The 25093-nt window shown below is 36.8% G+C and overlaps 1 protein-coding gene across 5 annotated transcripts in view; it reads right to left on the bottom strand.

The window, feature by feature from the left end:
• LOC106876564 (high affinity cAMP-specific and IBMX-insensitive 3',5'-cyclic phosphodiesterase 8B) overlaps window positions 1-25093 on the bottom strand; it is a 290747-nt gene that overhangs the window by 242694 nt on the left and 22960 nt on the right. The gene's annotated exons all lie outside the window — the stretch shown is intronic.

The following is a 25093-nucleotide window of genomic DNA, read 5'->3' as shown; positions in this document are numbered from 1 at the left end:
TACATACATTGGCCCTTGTGGAAAATAAGTGAAAGATTATTATCTGAACACAAACACTGATAGTCTGCAAGTTTACACCATCTTTCATTAATTTCTCCCGGAATTTTTCATCATAATAATTGTGATAGACACTTTTGCGAAGAAGTAAGTTTAAAAACTGTCAGTATTTTCCCCTAATTAGGGGAGATATTGTTATTTGTTGGATGGCTGCAGACAACAGTTATTTTGTCCCTGTCGTCTGCAGTCAACCGATAAATATTTTTATGAAAAATGTCAACAAGTTTGACGTTGGAGGAGGAGGAGGAGGAGGAGCAAGAAGAAGAAGAAGAAGAAGAAGAAGAAGAGGGGGAGGAGGAGGAGGGAGGTAGCTATAACATTCAAAACTGTCATCTGTTTGCCAAAGCATAAAAAAAAAAAGAAAGTGGCTTTATCTGAAGATTCTTCAGAGAAACATAATAAACGAATGTGTTGGCGTTGATTCTGACAATAATGGTAACGCTATGGTCTAACGCAGCAGCGAAGCAGAAAATGATACCGGGGGGGGGGGGGGGACAGCAATAACAACAACAATTAATGGCTAAAGAAGAATATAGCAACAACAAGAACAATAGCAAGTAAAACAAGAAGAAAAAGAATGGCAAAAGTAGAAAAGATAAGAATGTTGATATTTGCAAAACCAATGAGAAAAATGTTGAGCAAAATGTCTATACGACATCTTGTAAAGTTCTTATTCAAAGTCTCCAAATGTAGTCTCCCTGTAGAGTTTCATGCCCAGAAGCCTCGTTAAAACAAAGAAACCTCTTGCTTCATTCTAAGTGAGCACTGATCAAATGTCTATCAGGCTGGGTCATGTGATTATAGTAATTGTATAAACCACATGAAACATGCAAAAACCACACCACATGAATGACTCTTTCGTTTTTTATTCTTACACAGCATCATTCAAACTAGGGACTTTACTTGATTGCAGTTCATCCCTATTTACTCTTCTCGGGCCCCTGTGTTCGCTTTGATGTAGTTCTGGCAATTTTCGGCTTGGCTAGGTCCATTGTTTTGCAACACCTCGTTATCTTCAGTGACACTTTCATTAGTTAAATCAATAAACTCGATTCGTGTTCAAGCTGCCTTGAAATACAAGTTTGACATCAGACAATCAGATATGGTTCACAGGAAAGTTTACAACCAAAATCGATCCACTCTTGTACTTCTATTGTTTAATTTATAGTTATTTATTTATCTCTCATTATTATTATTTATTTATTTATCTATCATTATGATTATTATTATTATTTTGTTTTGTTTTGTTAATGATGAGCTGAATCAAGTTTGTTTGATAACTTCCAGGCAATCGATTTTTTCAAGATGGTATGGTTTCCTACTTCAATATCTGAATACTTGTCCTTCCAATTATTACCACAATGGTTTCAAACTTTAACACAAGGGCAATAGTTTGAAGGGACAAGTTAAGTTGATTACATTGACCCCAGTATTCAACTGGTACTTATTTTAATGACCCTAAAAGGAGAAAAGTCAACGTCAACCTTAGCGGAATTTGAACTTAGAATGTAAAAGACAAGTGAATGGCAACCAAGCCTTTGGCCCAGTCTGCTAACGATTTGGCCCAGTCTGCTAACGATTTTGACAGTTCACCAATTTTCCAGTTCTTAGATTTCCCTTTATTATCATTCTGCTGTCATTTTATTTTTTCAGTTCTATATTTAAGAGATGAGGAATTATGTACATTATTTACCTTATTTACATTTGATGGATATTTGTCCTCTGATCTGTGCAAGAATGGAGAAGCAGAAGAAGTCAAACTCTCACACACACACACACACACGAAAAAAAGAAAAAAATTGTAAACAGGGGCACAAATCAAGCAAAAAAACAAAATAACTCACACACACACACACATTTTGAAATGTGTAAATGCAAATCACAAAACGCATCATATCCGGTTTGTCTGCATTGTGGCCAATCTGGAGCAATGAGGGTACATTATTGATGACGACATGAATGACAATGAAAGGATTATAACAAAAACAAGCGATTGATTGTTCAAGTAATTAGTGAAGCAGTCAATTAGTTAATTGGTTGATTAGTTGATTAATACTAATTGTTTCTAATTTTGGCACAAAGTCAGTAATTTTAGTGGTGGGGAGGGGGGTCAATTCTATTGACCTGAGCAGATGACTGGTACTTTACAACATTGGCCCAGATAGGAGGAAAGGCAAAAACTCACCTCAGTAGGAGTTGATTACTAATAATAATAATGGTTTCAAGCTTTTCCACAAGGGCAGCAGTTTTGGGGGAGGGGATCAGTCGATTACATTGAACCCAGGGTTTAATAATAATAATAATAAAGGAAACGAAATAGAATCAATTTATATGAGTGACAACACGACCCATCCAAGATGACACACACATACACACACACAAGCACACACATGCATGCACATGCACAAGCACACACAAATACAAACATACACACACGCACACACTCACAAGCACACACACACATGCATACACACATACACTCACACACACACGCACACACATATACACATGAACATGAATACCCCCATGTATGCAAATAATATACATACACATACACACCGATATGTTTCTTTAAGCTTCTGTCAACCAAATTCCCTCACAAGGCTTCGGAAATCCTGGGGCTATAATAGAAAGTCACTTGCCCCAGGCTCCATGCAGTGGGATTGAACCTGAAACTATGTGGTTGGGAAGCAAACTTCTTAACTCTCTATATATAAACCCTCCAATCCATGCAAGCAGGGAAAATGGACATTAAATGATGATGGTGATGATGATGATGGTATATATTTATAAACAGATAGATAGATAGATGAGACGTAAGTATATATATATATATATATATATATATATATATATATATATATATATATATATATATATATATATATATATGTATGTATATATATATATCTGTGAGTGTGTGTTTGTGTATATACATATATAGGTACATATATACAGACACATAGACACACGCGTATACACACACACACACTTATATATCCGTGTGTGTGTGTGTGTATGTGTGATGTGTGGTGTGTGTGTGTGTGTGTGTGTGCGTGTAAGTGACTATGTATATATGTTTGTATCTGTGCATATGTGATGATATGTATGTGTGTGCTTGTTTGCCTGTGTGTGTGTAAGAAGATGTATATGTGTGGCTGTACTGTATATATTATCACAGTGCTGCAGCATGGTCGTACTTTAAAGTCAGAATTTATGTTTTTGGTTGTAGGATGTTCTGGGATTCTGGAATATTCTTGTGTATATTAAGGAGTTTAGATGAGTCAAGAAGTGTTTTGGAGAGGTTGGGGGGAGGGAGTTGAAGGGAGTTCTGATGACTTGATAACCATTCTGAATTCGTTAATATTTGTAGCATCAGAAGATTCCATTGTTCCACCTAAAACGCTGTCTACTTAAAAAGCTGAATTAGACTCACCCTTTCCCTCTTGCAGCTCTTCCCCACCCCCCTCTCTCACACACTATCATCCACACAGACACACAGACACACGCAGAATCATACACACAATATATATTGGAAATCAATAAAAGAAAAGACGTCTAGAAACCAATCAATACCATCTACCGCAGTGGCCGTATTTTTCTAAAAATTGGACGGACGCCATATTGAAGCATCATGTCTTGTTTTGTGTCTTGTTATAGAAAAGCAACTTTATTCGGTCCATCTGCTGGAATTAGCCATTGATGCCAGATACCTACGTGTCAGCAATATTGCTATCATATTGACTGTATTGGAAGCTGCAATTCTGGCTGATTGCCTCCCACTGACCTTCCACCCCTCCATCCACCCACTCCCAGACACTTCCATCTCTTCATTCCACATCATTTTCAATTCTTAAATCCAATCATGTCCCACAATGATCAAATATTTTATTAAATTTTCTTCATACTAACGGAAACGTCACCGAGTCACTGTCATTGTGAAAATTGGATCTTGCTTTTATGGATGAACAGACAGTAAGAGGTTGGTCGAGCGGATACAGTTCACAGCTACAAACCCAAATGGTTTGAGTTCAATCACACTGCAAGCACTTTGGTGTGTAATCTAATAGGTGATTAGATACTGATTTCATATTTTGGCCCAAGGTCAGGGGTAAGGGGATGGGCCGATTACATCAACACCTCCCCCCCGCCACTATTCAACTGCTGCTTATTTTATTGACCTCAGCAGAATTTGAACTCAGAACGTAAAGACAGACGAAATACCGCAAAGCATTGCACCCTAGTGGTCCAGCAAAAGAGACCGATAGAATAAGTACTAGGCTTACAAAGAATAAGTCCTGGGGTCGATTTCTTTGACTAAAGGCAGTGCACCAGCATGGCCGCAGTCAAATGACTGAAACATGTAAAAAAGTACAAGAGAATGTATGTGAGGGCGTGTGGCCCAGTGGTTAGGTAAGTTGCACTCACAATTCTTAGGTCATGGGTTCAATTCCCAGACTGGGCAACACATTGTGTTCTTGAGCTAAACACTTCATTTCCTGTGGCTCCAGTTTTCCCTTTGAATCAGGGGGAATGTTGGCCAGCTTATGCAGCCAGTGGAGTGGGGTCATTCAAAGGCTAAAATGAGGCCAAAGCACACTGTGACCAGTGGTGTGTAACAACATCTGATAGTCTGGTCGTCATGTGATCACGTGATGATATACGTATATATGCATGTATATGTGCAAATATGTAAATGCATGTGTATATGTATGTATCTCTCTCTCCTCTCTCTCTTTCTTTCTTTCTTTCTATATATATATATATATATATATATACATATATATATATATATATATATATATATATATATATATATATATATATATATATATATATATATATATATATATATATATATATATATATATATATACACACATATATATATATATATAAAATAGGATAAAATCTTTATAAGAATTTATCAAGTAGTCAGCGTGAAAAACCTCATAAGGGAAAAATTTATAATTATTCCCTTTAAATATATTTGTTCATATTAAGGGCATTACTACACGTAAATGCCTCACACTATGAGGAACTCTTAAAGTTAAAACTACCATAATAAATAGTGTACACTGTATTCATTATGGTAGTTTTGACTTTAAGAGTCCCTCATAGCGTGAAGCATTTATGTGTAGTAATGCTCTTAATATAAACAAATATATATATATATATATATATATATATATATATATATATATATATATATATATATATATATATATATATATATGTATATATATATATATATATATATATATATATATATGACGATGATATATATATATATACACACACACACACATGCACACACACATATGCACAGAGCCATCTCCAAAACATGTAGTGTTCAAATCTGACTGAACTGGAACGCATGAAACTGGGATGCTTTGTGTGTTGCTTTGAGTATTGTGACAGAAAAGTCTAGAAAACAAATTCTTTACAACAACACAAAATGTATTTTCTTGAATGGAATTAATTATGTCCCTAAAAGAGTTCTCGCTGTTGTCTTTTAGCCTCAGGCTAGCCACAATCAAGCAGACCTGTCATCAGATGAGAATCTCATTTCACATTCGAACATTGTGTATCAAGGACTACACACCACAAAGCGTCCTTCTATTGTTAGAAAAGTAGGCTGTTATCTAAGCAAGATTCGGTTGCTACTTCTAGCAGGTTCTCTCTCTCTCTCTCTCTCTCTCTCTCTCTCTCTCTCTCTCTCTCAGACACTCCTTGGATATGCCATCTGGTTCTAAAGCATTTTCGGTTTTTTTTTATTAAAGTTGTCTTTAGATGTTCTCTTTACTTAGGATTTTAAACTAATCATGGCACAGGTAGATGGTCTAATGATTAGGATGCTTAACTCACTATCATATTGTCATAGGTTCAACTCCTTCAGCAGGTAGTGCCTTGTGTCTTGAGCAAGGGGCTTCATATTCTGTAGCTCCTGTCCACTCAGTTTAAAAGCCAAGTGCTGGTGTCTCCGTCTCCCACTGCAGATGTCACATCCTGCGTGTTTTACTGGGTCAAGATACCACTTACGAGAGTCACCAATGATACTTCAATAAAGCAGTCAGTTGCCCAGATGATTGCAAAATCACAATTTACAACCACGACATTTCTCAGAACTTCTGAGAGTGGAGTGGTCAGTAAATTCATTTGGAGCCAGACTGCGAAACAGGGATCTATGACTGTGTAGGCAGCTGGTCACTAAAAATGAAAGCAGAGTACTGGCAAAAGTCAGCTCTTTATTATATCCCTTCACCGTCTCTGATGAAGGGATATAATAAATATCCTGGAAACAGCCGTAAGACCTTCTATTAATAAATGTTCTAAAATCTACACAGCCTTGGGTTTTTTTATCTCATTCTGAAACAAAAATTTATATACATATACATATATATATCTATATCTATATATATATATATATATATATATATATATATATATATATATATATATATATATATATATATATATATATATATATATATATATATATATATATATATATATATATATATATATATATATATATATATATATATATATATATATATGTATAGGCACAGGAGTGGTTGTGCAGTAAGTAGCTTGCTTACCAACCACATGGTTCTAGGTTCAGTCCTATTGCATGGCACCTTGGGCAAGTGTTTTCTACTATAGCCTCGGGCCGACCAAAGCCTTGTGAGTGGATTTGGTAGATGGAAACTGAAAGAAGCTCATCATACACACACACACACACACACACACACACACACATATGTATGTATGTATCTGTGTGTCTGTGTTTGTCCCACCACCATCGCTTGACAACCGATGCTGGTGTGTTTAAAAGAGACTGAGAGAATAATTACTAGGCTTACAAAGAATAAGTCCTGGGGTCGATTAGTTCAACTATAGGTGGTGCTCCAGCATGGCTGCAGTCAAATGACTGAAACAAGTAAAAGAGAATATATATATATATATATATATATATATATATATATATATATATATATATATATATATATATATATATATATATATATATATATATATATATATATATATATATACATATATATACATACACAAATGCACTCAAACACATGCTTTCATTGATGTCTTTCTTGGGGAGGCTCATCTTAGCATTTAATAAGAAACGAAAACATAAACACCACCACCACCACCACCATCACCCTCATTACCACCGACGCCCACCACCACCACTGCCAACAACAACAACAACAGCAACAACATCACAGTGCCATATTACCAAGTACAATGTAAGAATTGTAAGTGAAGACTGACATCTTAAGTTATCAACACATGTTACATGTTTCAACAGAGGAGACATGCTTATTTTACACTGGCTGCTGCTGCTGCTGTGGTTGTTGTTGTTGTTTACTTAAACCTGTAACAACAACAACAACAGCAGCAGCAGTTGAATAAAGCGTGCACAGAGCATCTTGTTGTAAATGGAAATGAAAAGAAGTCGACTAAGTGTGCTGAGAGAACATTCACACTCAACTCCCCTCGTTTATGTACCAAGATGAGTGCAGAGAGAGAGAGAGAGAGAGAGTGAGTGAGACTTCAATCTGTAGAGAGGAGATTCACACCGAACTCACTCACGTACAGAGGTGAGTATACAGAGACAGAGAGAAGGGGATGTGGTGAGGAGGACTTCAGTCTGCATTAGGTGCAACTGCACTAAAGCCATTCCTACACTGATGTAAGTAATCAGGGAGAGAGTGAACAAGGTTTCAATCTATAGCGAAGATGTTTACACTAAACTCACTCGTGTACTCATGTAAAGAGAGTGAAGCCTCAAGCTACGAGGAGAGCATTCACATCAAACTCACTACCTCCTCCACCACCATCACTATCGACACCACACACACAGACACACACAAGGTAAGCATGTGTTAGTTTCCGAGTGGACCATGAAGCTGGTCTCTCTTCTGACATAACATATCACAGAGGTTAACCTTAATTGTGATATATCATAGCTTTGAAGCTAGTGTTTGTTGTGATTCATCGCATCTCAAAAGCTGGTCTTACTTGTGATTTATCTTATCTCTCACAGAATCATGTGAAGTGGTGTATCTTAGTATGGCTATATACACATGTGGTCATATGTATATGTTTAAGGAAGTCTGGTTGTATGCGTGCATGTATGCATGTATATATGTACGTTTGTATTCATGCGTGTACATACATACATACATACATACATATATATATATAAATATATGCATGTTTGTATGTAAGTATGTATTTTTGTATGTATGTATACATGTGTGGATATATATATATATATATATATGACAACAAAATTTTATATACGGTTACCCAAAGTTTTGCACCCATAAAGCAAAGCCTTGTGGGTGAGGAGCTGTCCACAAGGCTTTGCTTTATGGGTGGGAACCTTGGGCAACTCTATACAAAATTTTGATGTAATAGTTACTGCTCTATTTTTTAGAGAGTGCTTCTTTCTAATATATGTTTTTTATTAACTATATATATATATACATATATATATATATGCATGTATATATCACCCTTGGTCTGTCAGAAGCTTTGCTCCGGCCACAGATTTGGTCTGTTGCCTTCAGAACGTCCCGCAAGAACTTCCAGTTGTCCTCTCCATTGAAAGTTTCTATCTCTTCCGCCTTTTCATCAAAGATTTCATTAAGAACATCTCTAAATCTCAGCCCATTTGAAGGATCCTTGAGCTTCCACAACCTTCTTTTCTTCATCAGATTCTGGCCCTGGTTCCCGGCCTTACCAGCTCCTGTCAAACCATCCAACCCATGCCAGCATGGAAAATGGACATTAAATGATGATGATAATGATGATGAGATATAAATAGATACATACACAAACACACACACGCACATACACACACATAGGGATTGCATAAAGGAGATTGAAGAGGATCTGGGGAAACACCTTTCAAAACAATTTTCCCTTTCACTTAAAATGTTAAGTAATTATTCGGTGCCAAGCAAGGGTCGAATGTCTGCTAATGCTGGACTTACCATTCTCTGGCTGGAATTCTCAAAGTCGAAATACTTCAGTTCGGCTGTTTATGGAGATTTGTGAATAATTTAAGAGGACGGCTTTTGAAGAAGACACTCTGCGATTTTATCAGGAATTTGTCAATGTAGACCAGAGAGTGAGAGAGGGAAAGAAAGAGGGAGAGACTGGGAGAGAGGGAGAGAGAGACGAAGAGAAAGAGACAAAGAGAGAGGGAGAGAGAGAGAGAGTGAAAGAGAAAGAAAAAGGGAGAGAGAAAGAAAGTGAGACAAAGAGAAAGAGAAAAAGAGCATGTATGTATATGAGTGTGTGTGTGTGTGCATGTGTGTGAATGTGTGTGTGTGTGTGAGTGTGTGCATTAGTGTGTTTGTGTGTATGTATGCATGTATATGCATATGCATACGTGTGTGTGTGTGAAGTACACAGTGATGGACTAATTTAACCAATGCACTCCTTTCAACGTTATTCCATCCGATTGTCTGCAGCTTTCAATCCAACAAGCTTCTGCCATTAAACTCCAGCCTCTTTTCCTAAATCCGACATTTACGTATCGAAGACTTCCCGGTGAAGCTTCATAAGTTTCCATTAATCCTTTGCTCCAATTATTGCTGGAACAAGCCATTAGCAGTTCCTTTCATGAATCCTTAATGTATGTTTATAGGTTTTTGCTTCTTTGGTGCGTGTCTGTGATTAATTCAACAGTTGAGCTGCTGTCTTTGAGGAAGTTGAAGGTCAGTGATGACCAGCAAAAGCAAACGGCTGATTTCTGAGCAGAGACTGACAGTCAAAAGCCAACTTGCTGGGCCACTCCATACTTCATGGCATCAACTCATGAGTGTCCTGGGGCGAGTGAAGGACAGGAGATGTTACAGTATGACTGAAAACTTGGGGAGAGGAGGGGAAGTGGGAGGGGCAGTAGTGAAATATTTCCATGTAATACAACACAGACATTTAAACTGATAGAGCTTTTCTAAGGATGTGGGCAGCACTTGTCAGCACAATCTTTTGGGTTTCTTTGAAACATGGTTCTCCTGGGATGTTAGCTAGATGCTTCTAACATACCTTTTTTTATCATACCTAAGGCACCTACAATAACAGGAACAGTTTTTGCTTTAAGATGCCACATCTTTAGTATTTCAATTTCCAGATCCTTATATTTACTGAGTTTGTCAAATTCCTTTATTATTATTATTGTTGTTGTTGTTGTATTACAATAGAGCGTTAAGAGATGTGAGGAGCTCCAACATAACACTGATATCATCAAATAATGTTAAACCTCATTGTCTCAAGTATTAATACTTCTCTTAAGATTTACTTCAGATATTTTCTTTTATACTCCTTTAGATCTTACTTAACATCTCTCTTCACCAAACTTATTGTTTCAGGCACCGTAAATGCTTGTCGCCACCTATTCACTGTTCACTCAACCATTTCTTTAACATTTTAAACCAACTTTTATCTATTTTCCCCAACAGAACAAAGCAAGATTCTCTGTAACCAATTAGATATTAAAGTATTAATTAAAGTTATTAAGTGTTAAGAACCCCTCTGTGGTTAGAGTTCTGTCTTCATAATTCCACCTGATTTTAACCATTCTCTGTCATGCCTAAACAATTTAGTAATTGATTCATGGAGTTCTGTCTTCACAGTTCTACCACATTCAACCATTCTTTACCATGTCTAAATGACACAGTAATTCATTCTATAGGATTTTGTCTTCATAGCTCTACATGGTTCTATTATTCTCTAGCATATCTAATTAACCTTTTTGGTACCATATTTCTATTAATCTAGGCTGTGTTTGTTTCAATAAATATTGAAAATAATGACGAATTTAATAAAATAATTTCATCATTATTAGATTTGTAATTGGAACATAACATGAAATTTTGATGGTAAGTTTTAATTTAAATCACTTTGAAATCAATGTTCTTGACTGGTACGATGTTTTATCGTTGCCAAGAATAGGAAGAGCCAAGTTGTCCTCCACAGGATTTTAATTAATTCCTGTTGATACATTTGGCTTCCTTCATGGATCTCTAGAATGACATGATTCACAGACTGCTATAAGGATCTGTGAGATAGAAGAGTACTAGATAACTCATTAGATGTAATTAACTGTTTCTGTTACTACCTAACTGGGGCCTAATTAGTTTATTTCTGCTTTGTTTGAGGCATCAATACTTTCTACTTTCCCCTTCTATAATTCTCAGCTTCCTCTCCCTCCACTCAAACCCCACTTCATTTCTGACCCCCACCCACCCCACCCCTTCTCTCTCTCTCTCTCTCTCTCTCTCTCTCTCTCTCTCTCTCTCTCTCTCTCTCTCTCTCTCTCTTCTCTTCATTCCCTCTCACCTTCTTGCATCTCTCTTGGCTATTATCCTCCTCACCCGACAACAGTCATCTCTTGGAAATGAAAGGGATTTGGTGGCACATTCTATGTTTCCATTGATTGTATCAGTGCATATATGACCACAAGACCTTGTCAGGCCTTCCATCTCAAGTCTAGTGCAACACCTGAGCTGTGACACTTGGAAGGAAAGAAGGCTTTACCAACACTTAGCTCCTGTTGAGGTAAAGTGTACACTTTTCCAGTGATCCTCACTCGATGAGGATTTTGTTAGCAACCAGGGTCTTGTTAAAAATCAGAGCTACAAGCATAAAAAAACCCCCACCATTCTTGGAGATAAGTTAGGGAACCTTCTACTAACACCCTTCACTAGGATTTTTAACCACAATGGCTGATGGCAGGAAGTTGTGTCAATATATGTCAGCCTCTCATTTAGTTTCTGGAAGGGTTTATAGGAATTTGTATGAAAGTTCAAAGTCACAGCCAGGAATTTTACTTTCAAACCTAGTCCAAATGCTTGCCACAGAGTAGACCCCACTAAAAGCACCCAGGGTGTCAGGTGATGGTGGTTGGTATGAAACTGGGTGATGGGTTAAGTCTATAATTCAAGTAAACCAAAGAAATGATTGATCGCTAACCACTAAACCTGTTTTTTATTCTCTCTCTGTTTATTTCCTGGTGTTCCTTTCTGCTGAGGAGCGTAGGCTCGAAACGTAAAAGACTTTCTCACCTTCCCGAGCGTTAAACTAATGTATCTGTTTGTTGTTTACACGCCCATCTTCATCTTTTGGTTTTTTTTTGTAAAGTCCAACTAAACCAGAGAAAGATTTGAACACAGAACAAAGAGAGAAAGAGAGAGAGAGAGAGAGAGAGAGAGAGAGAGAGAGAGAGAGAGAGAGAGAGAGAGAGAGAGAGAGAGAGAGATGTAACAAATACCACATTCACACAGCTTTGCCAGTCCATCATCTTGAATTGGTAGTTTTTTTATCAACCCCAAAATGAACAATATGCAAAGTTGACCTTAGCTGAGATTGAACTCAGATCCCAATGCATTGCAACAAATGCTGTGAAGCATTATCTCTGAATCTCTTAAGACTCTTCTGTTATTACATAATCCACAGTCTCCATCATTACATTCGCACCATCTCCCTTGCCACTTCTCTCGTAATAATATGGATGCATCTAATGATAACCATATTCGATACATTGCCCAAGCGTACACACCTCGGCCACCCAACCCCCACCCACCCCGACACCACCACCACCACCATCCCTAAAATTATGTTTAATACTAACAGTAACAAGATTACTGATAACAGATCTGTCTGGAACCAGTGAATTGTAAAGAATAACCATTCTCTCTCTTTGGTGTAACTATGGCAACCAATGAACCTTAATATCTGTAAATATATTGCATCAAATACTGAAGGAAGTTGAAATAATCTAATACACACACACACACACACACAAGTAACAAACAAAACATTGTTATATACTGTTGTCAAGTTAATCCACAAGATGTGTGTGTGTATAAAGATATACATATATATGTCTGTATGTGGGTGTATGAGTGTGTATTTATACATGCACACACTCATATACATACATACACACACACATGCATACATACACTCACACATACATGTATGTATCTATCCTCATTTTAACATCCCCTTTTCCATCTTTGCTTCGGTCAGGTGGGATTTGTAAAGGCAGATTTTACACAGGTGGGTGCCCTCCCTGTCACCAACCTTCACCTTTTTTCATGGAAGACTGGAAATAAAGGACACACCTTGTATGATGGATGACACTCACTCACAAGACATGGGGACAATAACACACACACACACACAAACACACACACACACAAAACATGTATACATATATGTATATATATATATATATATATATTTATTGAGGAAGGCCAGTTTATTGGGGTTACCCTGGGTTTCCCGTTCATAAACGGTTTAACTTTATGGTGTATCATCAAACATATATATATATACATATACACACACACACACGCAATGGACTTCTTTCAGTTTCTATCCACCAAATCCATTCACTAAGGTTTGGTTGGTCCAGGGTTATTGTAGTAGGTAATTGCCCAAGGTGCCAAGCTGTGGAACTGAACTATTAACCATGTGGTTGAGAAGCAAACTTCTTACTGCACAGGCATGCCAGTGCCATACATACATACATCATATGTGTGTATACACACACACACACACACACACACACACACACACACACACACACATATATATATACAAGGTGGCCCAAAAGTAGGTTTACAGTTATCATGTAGGCACTTTAGATTTCTTTGAAAACATTTTATTACATTTAAATTTCTGTCTTACAAACTGAAAAGGGAGCTTGACAAAATTAACTAAATTAACCTAGAACAATGGTTTCACATTTTTTTTATAATTAAGATCTAAACTGTTAATATATGAATGTGAAAGAGATAGTTGAATGACTGTAGACCTACTTTTGGGCCACACTGTATATATTTATATATAAACTTTCGCCATGATAGATCGCTAGCCACTAAACCTTTTTCTGTTTTCTCTCCCTGTTTATATCTGTGTTCCTTTCTGACAAAGAGCGTAGGCTCAAAACATAAAACACTTTCTCACTTCCTGAGCGTTAAACTAATACATCAGTTTGTTGTTTACACACCCATCTTCGTCTTTTGTTTTTGTGTAAATTCTCACTATATACATACATACATATATATATATATATATATATATATATATATACAAGAATAAGGGCAGGGAATCGTCAATTAATAATAGAATTAATAATTAACAATTTTGCCAAGTAGTTCAGTATGAAAAAACCTTTATCGGTAAAACCATTTATCATCATAAATATACAGGGATTAGCATTGAGTTGCTTCTCCAACATACTGAAAATCTAGAAATAGCAGTCAAAGAACTACTGATTCTAAACTACAAATTTTTCTCTAAATGGATGGCGATAATTTGTAGTTTAGAATCAGTAGTTCTTTGACTGCTATTTCTAAATTTTCAGTATGTTGGAGAAGCAACTCAATGCTAATCCCTGTATATTTATGATGATAAATGGTTTTACCGATAAAGGTTTTTTCATACTGAACTACTTGGCAAAATTGTTAATTATTAATTCTATTATTAATTGACGATTCCCTGCCCTTATTCTTGTATATTTTATATTTGATACCTCTAAGTTAGATGGTTAAACCGTAATCCCTCCACACGGGACTTTTTTTCATACGGGACTATTTGTGACGCACACGGAATAGATTTCTTTGAGGTGAGATGCCTGAACTCACTAACCGATGAATTCGTAAGTGCCTTTCTTATCGTTGATTTTTGGTGTCGCATGGCCAAAAATTACCATGAATTTTTTTAGAGACACTTTAAAATTTATCAGAATATCGGACTGAAGATTTGGAATAGAGAAATTTTCATTCTCTTAACCATGAAACGATCGTATCCGATTAACTAAAGACTTGTTTTGTTTATGTTTTTCCCTCCGGTTTTTTGTTCTATGTGTGCCATAAATATCGCCATCCATTTAGAGAAAAATTTGTAGTTTAGAATCAGTAGTTCTTTGACTGCTATTTCTAAATTTTCAGTATGTTGGAGAAGCAACTCAATGCTAATCCCTGTATATATATCATAATCGTCATCCTTTAACAGCCATTGTCCATGCTGGCATGAGTTGGACTGTTTGACCAGAGCTGGCACCTGGGGAGCTGCACCAGGTTCCAGTCTGATTTGGCATTGTTTCTTTGGCTGGATGCCCTTCCTAACACCAACCACTTTACAGAGTGTGCATATATGCATATATATATATATATATAGAGAGAGAGAGAGAGAGAGAGAGAGAGACTGTGTGCATATATGCATGTGCATATTTATATATATATACACAAACACACACACTTGAAGATGAATATCCACACAAAATAAAGCACAGAATCAGTGAGCAAAGTTGTTGTGAATTTAATATTTCAAGCACAATGCAGATATAATTTGTAACTGATATACTTGTCTGTGTCTTACTTCAAATATTACTCACATTTCAATAACCTACAGTAAAAGGAAATGACGAAATACTACATTGACATTGTTGCCATGCCAATCCAGAAAATATATTTTTTATGCATGTATGTATATACATACACATTGCACATATATATATATATATATATATATATATATATATATAGGCAGACGTTAAACGATGATGGTGATGATGATGATGATGATGATGATGATGATGATGATGATGATACAGAGGTAGTCTGCTCTCTCGGTGTTTGACCACTTCTTCTGGTTCGATGTGCTTCTTCCAAGTATGAGCACATAAGTGGCTTTTGAGTTCCAAGAGCTGTTTGAAATTTGCATCACAAATATTTGAAATAAGTCTCATCTTTACCTTCCAACAGCCATTAATCGGTTCCTTCACCATCATACCTTTCATTTCCGCCAAACGCCTCACCTGAAGCTAACCTTAAGTCATCAACAGACCTCTCTCCTTGATTCTCCTTCTAAGAATAACAACAATTGGGTTTCTATAACACTTCACGTCAGAAGGTAACATCTCTCTAGTGCCGCTGCAGCTGCAATAAAACATACCTGTGTCACTCTGTGAAATGGTTGGTGTTTGGAAGGGCATCCAGGTGTAGGAACCTTGCCAAAACTGAGATGTCTGAGCATGGGGAAGCCTTTCGGCCTGTCTACATGTACCGTAACCTATATGATTAGAATTGATTTGGTAAGACTGACCTGTCAGTCTGCTGTAGTTACTTCACCCTCTTCCTCCTTCAACTGACCCTACAAAGATTTTAGCATTCCAATGAATAATAAATAAATGAAAAATATGATGCTGATTGTCTGCTAGTGTGTGTGTGTGTGTGTGTTTGTGTATGTATGGGTGTAATTGTATGAGACTGTGTGTTTGTGTGTGTACATGTAACTGTAGAAGACTGTGTGCACGTAATTGTATGAGACTCTGTGTGTGTGTTCTTTTGGATGAACAAACAAGTGATAGAATGCTTGATTTTATTCTGTAGAATCTTCTTGGAAGTTAAAGATTCACTCTTTTCCTCCTTGTTTCAAATAAGAACAGACTTAACCCTTTAGCATTTCCTCCGACCATACCCAGCGCAAATAATCAGCCTGTTTTATATTCAAACCAGCAAGATCCAGCCTCTCACACTTACCCTATCATTCTAAAAAAATAAACAAGCACATCATTAAAATCTTGGAGCTATGAGACAATGCATGATTAATTACGTTTTACATTTGTCAGCGAAATCTGAATGCTAAAGGGTTAACTGGTAAGAACTCTTTAATCCAAACCAACATGGAAAACAGACAGGGGTTAAAGATGATGATGATGATTGGGGGAAGGAGGGGGAGGAGGCGTGGTGGTAGTGGTGGTGGTGGTAAGGAGGAGGAGGAGGAGGAGGATTTTCTCTTTCCGACAGACCATAAATTAAACATGGTTTCTTTCTTTCTTTATCAACATTTATGTCTGTGTGTTTATCTGTAAGTGAGTGAGCGTATGTATTGAGGTTATTTATGAATTGCTTCACTTTCATAAATGCCTGGAAAATATTTTCAACAACATTTTTGGATCTTCAGGTCCCAGGGAACAGAAATGAACTGAAAAAAATTAATTTTAGGCACTTGAGTCTGAGTTTAAGAGTAAATTGACTGAAATATTTCATCTCCACAATGGACTGTTTTCACGAAAATTACAGAGTTCATAACCTGAAAACACAGACAGTGAGCATAAGTAAATATATCACCATCATCATCATCGTCATTTAACGTCTGCTTTCCATGCTGGCATGGGTTGGACGGTTTGACTGAGGACTGGTGAGCCAGAAAGCTGCACCAGGCTCCAATCTGACTTGGCAGAGTTTCTACAGCTGGATGCCCTTCCTAACACTGACCACTCCGAGAATGTAGAGGTGCTTTTTACATGCCACTGGCACAAGGGCCAGTCAAGAGGTACTGGTGTCGACCACGCTTGAATAATGCCTTTTACGTGCCACTGGCACAGGAGCCAGTCAGGCAGCACTGGCATCAGCCACAACAATGACTTCACTTAACTCAACAGAGTGGGTATATTATCTGAAATTACCCATCAAGGCTGATTTTACCAATTGGTTTCATGCAATAAACTAAGTGCTTTTATCATTTCATCTGCACTATTGAGGCTACCCTGCAGTTTGCAGGGGTACAAATCCTATGGGAGGTGTGGGTGTCAGCTTCATGCTAAGGGATGAGGGAATTACTATGAGGTAGGGACAAGTAGGTTCCTGAGAGGGATCTGCATGGATTGTCACATCTAGGAGGGGAAAGAGTGAGAGAAAGAAAAAAAATGATCAGTAGAAACTGCAAGAGATAAAGGTGATGAAGAGCCTAGGTGGCACCACATGGTACAAGCTGAGTAGAAGGGGATAGGTGGGTAAGTGGTTTACAAGAGAATAAGACACCACCACTCCAGTTATCCCACCTACCCATATATATGAAGGGGTAACTCCAAATTACTCTCATCCATACCACTCTCTGACACACACTCACAAACCCCTCACACCATTCTTTCCATTTCCCTTTTATCACTCTCTTCTCCAACGCTGTCTGTTTGTCTCTTCACTAACACCTTCTGCCAACAACAGTCAACCTTTTCTTACAATCTTACTTTTGCTTCTCAAATTCCTCACCTGAAATTCTCACCTTTGCTCCTACTCTTCCTCTTCGATGTAGGACCACTTTTGTCTAACAAGCTACAAGGCAACCTCACCAGTGCAGGTGCTAGATGCAAAAAGTACCCAGTTATATTACATAAAGAGGATGATGCCAGGAAGGACAAACAGACATAGAAACGAGAGCAAAATTGAGAGATTGGAATGTCTGCCAATATGTTAGATTCTGTTGATCCAACCGACTGAGGCCAGTAGACACAAAATCATGATGGGAATGATCATATGTGTATATAAATATGGGTGTATACATACATACATACACACATGTGTATATGTTATATATGTATACATATATATACATATATATGTAGATTTATATTCATCTTTTTCAGTGTTTCAGTCATCACATAATTAAACACACAGATAAGCTATACATGAGTCTGTATATGTGTGCAAATATTTGCTTATACGTGCCTATAAATATATATTTATATGTATATATATGTAAGTATGTATGTATATATATACATTTAAATATATATATATATATATATATATATATATATATATATACAAACATACATATATGTGTGTGTGTGTGTATGTATATATATGTGTGTGTGTGTGTGTATATCATCATCATCACCAACATTTTCTATAAAGTTGTCATTATTGCAACCATTCTTCTGGTGACATTTCAATGAAATGCCACACAAAGAATGTCTGCTGAGTGTGAAATTTCAGTTATCGCTACTTTTAACGGTCAACTTAAATGAATATGACTATATCAAATCTTTTATTTATAATATACATTATATACCATACATCGAATATAACATACATGTGTGTGTGTGTGTATAAACGTAATTACAGGATAAAGTCATTAAAATTAATGAATTTTATCAGTGGGCACCATATAAAAACCTTTTAGGTAAACTACATATATAGAGATATATAATTGTACCCTCTACAATTATCTCTCTCTCTCTCTTTCTCTCTCTTCAGTGAATTCAGTAGACAGAAACTAAAAGAAGCCCATTGCATATAACGGTGTGTGTGTGTGTGTGTGTGTGTGTGTGTGTGTGTGTGTGTGTGTGTGCGCGTGTGTGTGTGTGTGTGCTGTCTCCTTGCCTTGAGTTTGTGTAACAGATGTAAACAAGTGCCACTCTCATACAAGCAGTGTCATTTCTTATCAAAAATTCTGTAGAACCGAACCCAGCCACAAGGAAACATTGCATTGCTTGAAAATAGGTGATTCTTGGCAACAAGAATAGCATCTGGCCTCAGGAAATCTGCCTCAACAAATTCTGTCTGACCCATGCAAGCATGCAAACAGGGACGTTAAAATGATGGTGGTGGTGATGATGATGGTGATATATAAAGCAGATTATATTTAAATTTGCCACCACCCTCCCCCCACACTATAATTATATATCTTTGTGATTTGTATGTAGATATATTTGGATAAATGGACACATAAACAAAGACTTCTTTTGGACACACACACACACACACACGCACACATTCATACACACACACATTCACACATACACACATACATACACACATACACACACACATTCACACACATACACACACACATACACACACACATTCACACACACACACACACACACACACACACACACTCACTCACACACACACACACATTCACACGCACACATATGCTTTTACCTGTATATATATGTGCACCTGTACATATTATTATCACCTGAGCAATTAGCTTTTATTAGCTGCATATATTCCTCCTCACAAAATTCCATAAGCTTAAATGCAGAGAAAGTAACTGCTTCACAATAATTTAATGTAATTCCTTCCTTTAATTTTAAACATCTACTTTAATGAATACTTTTAGACGTTCATTTATTCCAATTTGTTCGTTTTTACACCGAAATTAAGACAGGCTACAAATATTTAATGATATTTGTCTAACATCTAAAGGCCTACCCCTCCTCTCTCTCAAGTACTCTTCTATGATTATTGATCGTAACTTTTTTGCCTTCCACATAAACCAATGTAAGCTAAACAAATTTAATAATATTTAATGATATTTCCCTGACATCTGAATGCTTCTCCCCTGTTTCTTATAACTTTTCATTACTTTATACTAAATTCTAATATCCCATAGGTTAATAAATACTTTTGTTATTAATTTGCTTTACTCAAACCATACTAAGGCAGCTTAAATAAATTTAATAATATTCTTCTGATATCTCAATTTTTCTTTCCTATTTCTTGCTTAACAAAATAATATTTTATGAACATTTGTCCTAATTTCATTTCAGTTTTTATTCCAAATATTCTGAGAGAGACTAGAAAATTTAATAAGATTCTTATGAAATAGATTTAAATGAATGTCTCATTACTTTAAGTGAATTTTATAGTCTATAACTATTGGAGCTGGCATGGCAGCATGTTTAGGTAGCTTGCTTTCAAACTGGGGGGTTTCCGGTTCAAACCCACTGCATGCCATCTTGCGTAAATATCTTCCAAGTCTCGTGATAGAAACTTATTTAGATTTATTTCGGTTGTTTTAAAGTGTGTGTGTGTGTATGCAGGTAAACACACACACACACACACACACATATATACATTACTCCATGTAATGCACACTCTATTTGCCCAAATAGTGACAGTGGGGTCATGTAGTCTAGTGGTCAGGGGTGTTGGACTCATGATCCTAAGATTGTGGTTTCAATTCCTGGACTGGGTGACGCACCGTGTTTTTGAACAAAAACACTTCATTTCATTTTACTCCATTCCTGTCAGCTGGCAAGAGGCTAACATCCCATCCAGGGGAGGAATATATTTACCACAGAAACTGGGACACCGGCCATATGAGTCAATATGAGTCCAGAAAGATCTTTATCTATCCCATCCAAGTGATATATATATCATCTTTGTTGTCATCATCATCTTTGTCATCGTCATCACCAACTACCTTTCCATAGGTCAGATAAGACAATGCTGGAAAAGAGTTTTCTCCAACCAGATACCTGTCCTGGTGCAAAAACCTTCCCCTTTTTACGTTTTTACGTTTAACGTCCGCTTTCCATGCTAGCATGGGTTGATATATATATATATATATATATATATATATATATATATATATATATGCATATATATATATATATATAATATAATATAATATAAATAATATATATATATATATATATGAATATAAGCAACAGAGTGACTCAAGTTCTGAGAGTTTTGAGTGTTGGCACTTAAGACCTTGAGTGACTCTGTTGCTTCTGCTTATACTCATATTTTGAGTTTTGTTTTTCTTGTTTGCACCAACATACTCCTATATATATATTATCATCATCATCATCGTTTAACGTCCGCTTTCCATGCTAGCATGGGTTGGACGATTTGACTGAGGACTGGTGAAACCGGATGGCAACACCAGGCTCCAGTCTGATTTGGCAGAGTTTCTACAGCTGGATGCCCTTCCTAACGCCAACCACTCAGAGAGTGTAGTGGGTGCTTTTACGTGTCACCCGCACGAAAACGGCCACGCTCGAAATGGTGTCTTTTATGTGCCACCCGCACAAGCCAGTCCAGGGGCACTGGCAACGATCTCGCTCGAAAATCCTACAGGAGCCAGTCAGGCGGTACTGGCAACGGCCACGCTCAAAATGGTGCATCTCATGTGCCACCCGCACAAGAACCAGTCCAGGGGCACTGGCAACGATCTTACTTGGCTTGCCGGGTCTTCTCACGCACAGCCCATTTCCAAAGGTCTCGGTCCGTAGTCATCGCCTCGGTGAGGCCCAATGTACGAAGGTCTTGCCTCACCACCTCAGCCCAGGTCTTCCTGGGCCTACCTCTTCCACGGGTTCCCTCAACTGTTAGGGTGTGGCACTTTTTCATTATATATTATATATATCATACACACATATATTTATGAATCTATACATGCATAAAATTAGTTACAAGTCACATTAAACATCAAAAAACAAAAAGTTAGAAATTATATTTTCTATGAGCTGCAAATAGTTTTCTGCCATGCTGTGCTAGATCAGTTGGTTAAGTATTCAGATGGATTAAAATAAACTAAATCTATTAATCCTATTCCAAATCCACCCAGAGGGATTATATCGAGATATTGAATAAATTTCTTACATAAACATGTCCCAAAAATATCTGAAATATTTATTGAAATGTTACAGTTTATTGTATGTTTCAACCAGTTTATCACGTCTCACCTTGAAAAGTAGCCCCAAGCTAATCAAGGCCATGAAATCACCACCAGGTATTTTTTTGCATGAAATATGAAGAGACAAACAGCATCAACTGACAATGAATGTCAATTATGTGAGACCAAAATCACCAAGTAGACTGTTAAGTGGGTGGCATATTAGGAAGGACATCGACCTGTAGGTACCATACGAAAGCAGACAGTTGAGTTGGGGCAGCGTTTGGCCCCATCAGATTTTATCAAACCACCCAATTCATGTCAGCATGGAACCGGAACTTTAGATGATGATGATGATGATGAGGGTGAAAACTGAGGACATTAACCACACTATTGCCACACCAATTAGGAATGACGTGGAAGCCATGACAGTCTAGAATTGGGAAATATCAACTAGAAATAAAAGGAGAAACCCATTGAAAGTAATGGATGAAATAAATATGAGTGAAATCTAAAAAATCAACAACAGCAACCTAATTAAAATATGATGAACCTGATATTGTGAAAGCACAAGATGAGAACCAACTCTGGGGTAGAAAGCTGGTCGTTCTTTTGACAGTAATGCAGCCAAAAGAAATCCTGGAGAAGGAGGACATCTGTGAACAAGTGATGAGGAACATTATTCACATTATTTACATTTGACAGATATTTGTCCTCATCTTGTTTGTTAACACAACGCTTCGGCTGATATACCCTCCAGCCTTCATCTTGGGAAATTTTCAAACTTGGGTTCTCATTCCTAAGGTATTTTTCGATGTTGTTATTATTATTATTATTATTATCATTATTATTATTATTATTATTGTTCAGTAGTTTTATTTTTATAACGTGCTTTCACTTCACTACCGAGGGCAGCTCTGTGCGCCTTGGGTATGTGCTGTGGTTTGCTGTGGTGCTCTTATGGTTACTGTATTGAAAGTGTTTTGCGTAGGATGTGTGCAGTGCCCACAGCATAATTATGGCTGAAACAAATTAGCAGCAAATCGTTTATACTAAAAAGAGAAGGGAATTTGTGAGTAGCAAATGATAGAAAAGGACACTCACATCTCATTTGATTTTGTTGTTTCTTTAACTGAACACACCTAATCATGAGAGAAATCAGTAACAGAATTGTGTCAACAACCTATTAACTGGTTTGCATATATCTTGTTAAGATAAAGCCAGCCATGTTCTTTTGAATTAAAATCCATGTTACATTTCCTGGTGTAACTGTTACAATATACATAAAGGAAAATATATAGAAGGCATGGAAACGTGGTTAAGAGGTGTGAAGTTCAGCCCCACTGTGTGCCACCTTGGGTAAAGGTTTTCCACTACTGCAAAGGGCCAGTCAAAAGCTTTGGGAGTGAATTTGGTAGATGGAAACTGAAAGAAGTCCAGTGTATATATGTATATAAATGTATGTATATATGTTTGTGTGTGGATGTGTGTGCGTGTCTTCTGTGTGTATGTATATGTGTGTGTGTATGAACCCATGTATGTGGATACATGTTGATGTGGGTGTGTGGGCATGTGGGGGGTGGCATGTGTGTGTGTGTGTATGTGTCTTCTGTGTGTATGTATATGTGTGTGTGTATGTGTCTTCTGTGTGTATGTATATGTGTGTGTGCATGTACCCATGTATGTGGATACATGTTGATGTGTGTGTGTCTTCTCTGTGTGTGTCCATGTGTCCGTGTTTTGACTTTGTGTGGTTATTGTAAATACATACCTCCATCATAAGATCCATGTCACTTGTATCCAACCCTGCAATCCTTAATCAAAAAATATGTCCAGTCATGAGGAAATATTATCCTGGGGAGACGATTGGCAACAGGAATGGCCTTGGGAAATCAGCCTCAAATAAATTCCATCCGACTGATGCAGGCACGCAAAAGTAGACATTAAAACAATGACGATGACAATGACAATGATGACGCAAACGCTGACATTAATGATGATGATGATGATGATAAGCAGGTTACAAGAGCTCTAACTCTTCTGAATGGGTTCACTAAAGATGTTCCCTTTTTCAACAAGCCTAGATGAGGCACTCCCCAGCGGTAAGTGTCTGACCTCCACAGCATTGCATCATGTTTGTTTCCTGTCCCACAGAACAATATCAAGTTTTGTTGTGATTGCATCACGTTGCTAGCATTTTCAGATCATTTAACAACCTGCGTAATGTAAGACGATACCTCCTCTCTCTTTCTCTCTCATTCTCTCTTTTTTTCTCCTTTTCTTTTCCCATTCATTCACATCACCTGGACATATTTTGCTTCACTGCTAACCTGCATTGCTCAAAGGATTTTGGAAACATTCATCTCATTCATTTACACAGAATATTATTTGTACATGCATGTATGTGTGTGTGTGTGTGCGTATACGTCTGTGTGTACGTCTGTGTGTCTGCGTGTGTGTGTGTAATATTTATTATATACGTGTATGTGTGTGTGTGTGTGTGTGTGTATATATATATATATATGTATAAAATATGTATAATACATATATATATATATATATAAAAATAACATATATATATATATATATATATATATATATATATATGTATTACATATATATATATAATATGCTATATATTATATGTAAATATAAATTATATCATTATATATATATATATATATATATATATATATATAAACATCTGTTCTCTCACCTTGCTAAAATCATCTGTTCTATTTATTATAAATATATGTATATACATATATGCATGTACATATATATGTATGCA

Source organism: Octopus bimaculoides, chromosome 10, assembly GCF_046866305.1.
Source record: "Octopus bimaculoides isolate indiv1 chromosome 10, ASM4686630v1, whole genome shotgun sequence".
Taxonomy (NCBI): Eukaryota; Metazoa; Mollusca; class Cephalopoda; order Octopoda; family Octopodidae; genus Octopus; species Octopus bimaculoides.
This window is presented reverse-complemented; position numbering and strand designations above follow the sequence as displayed.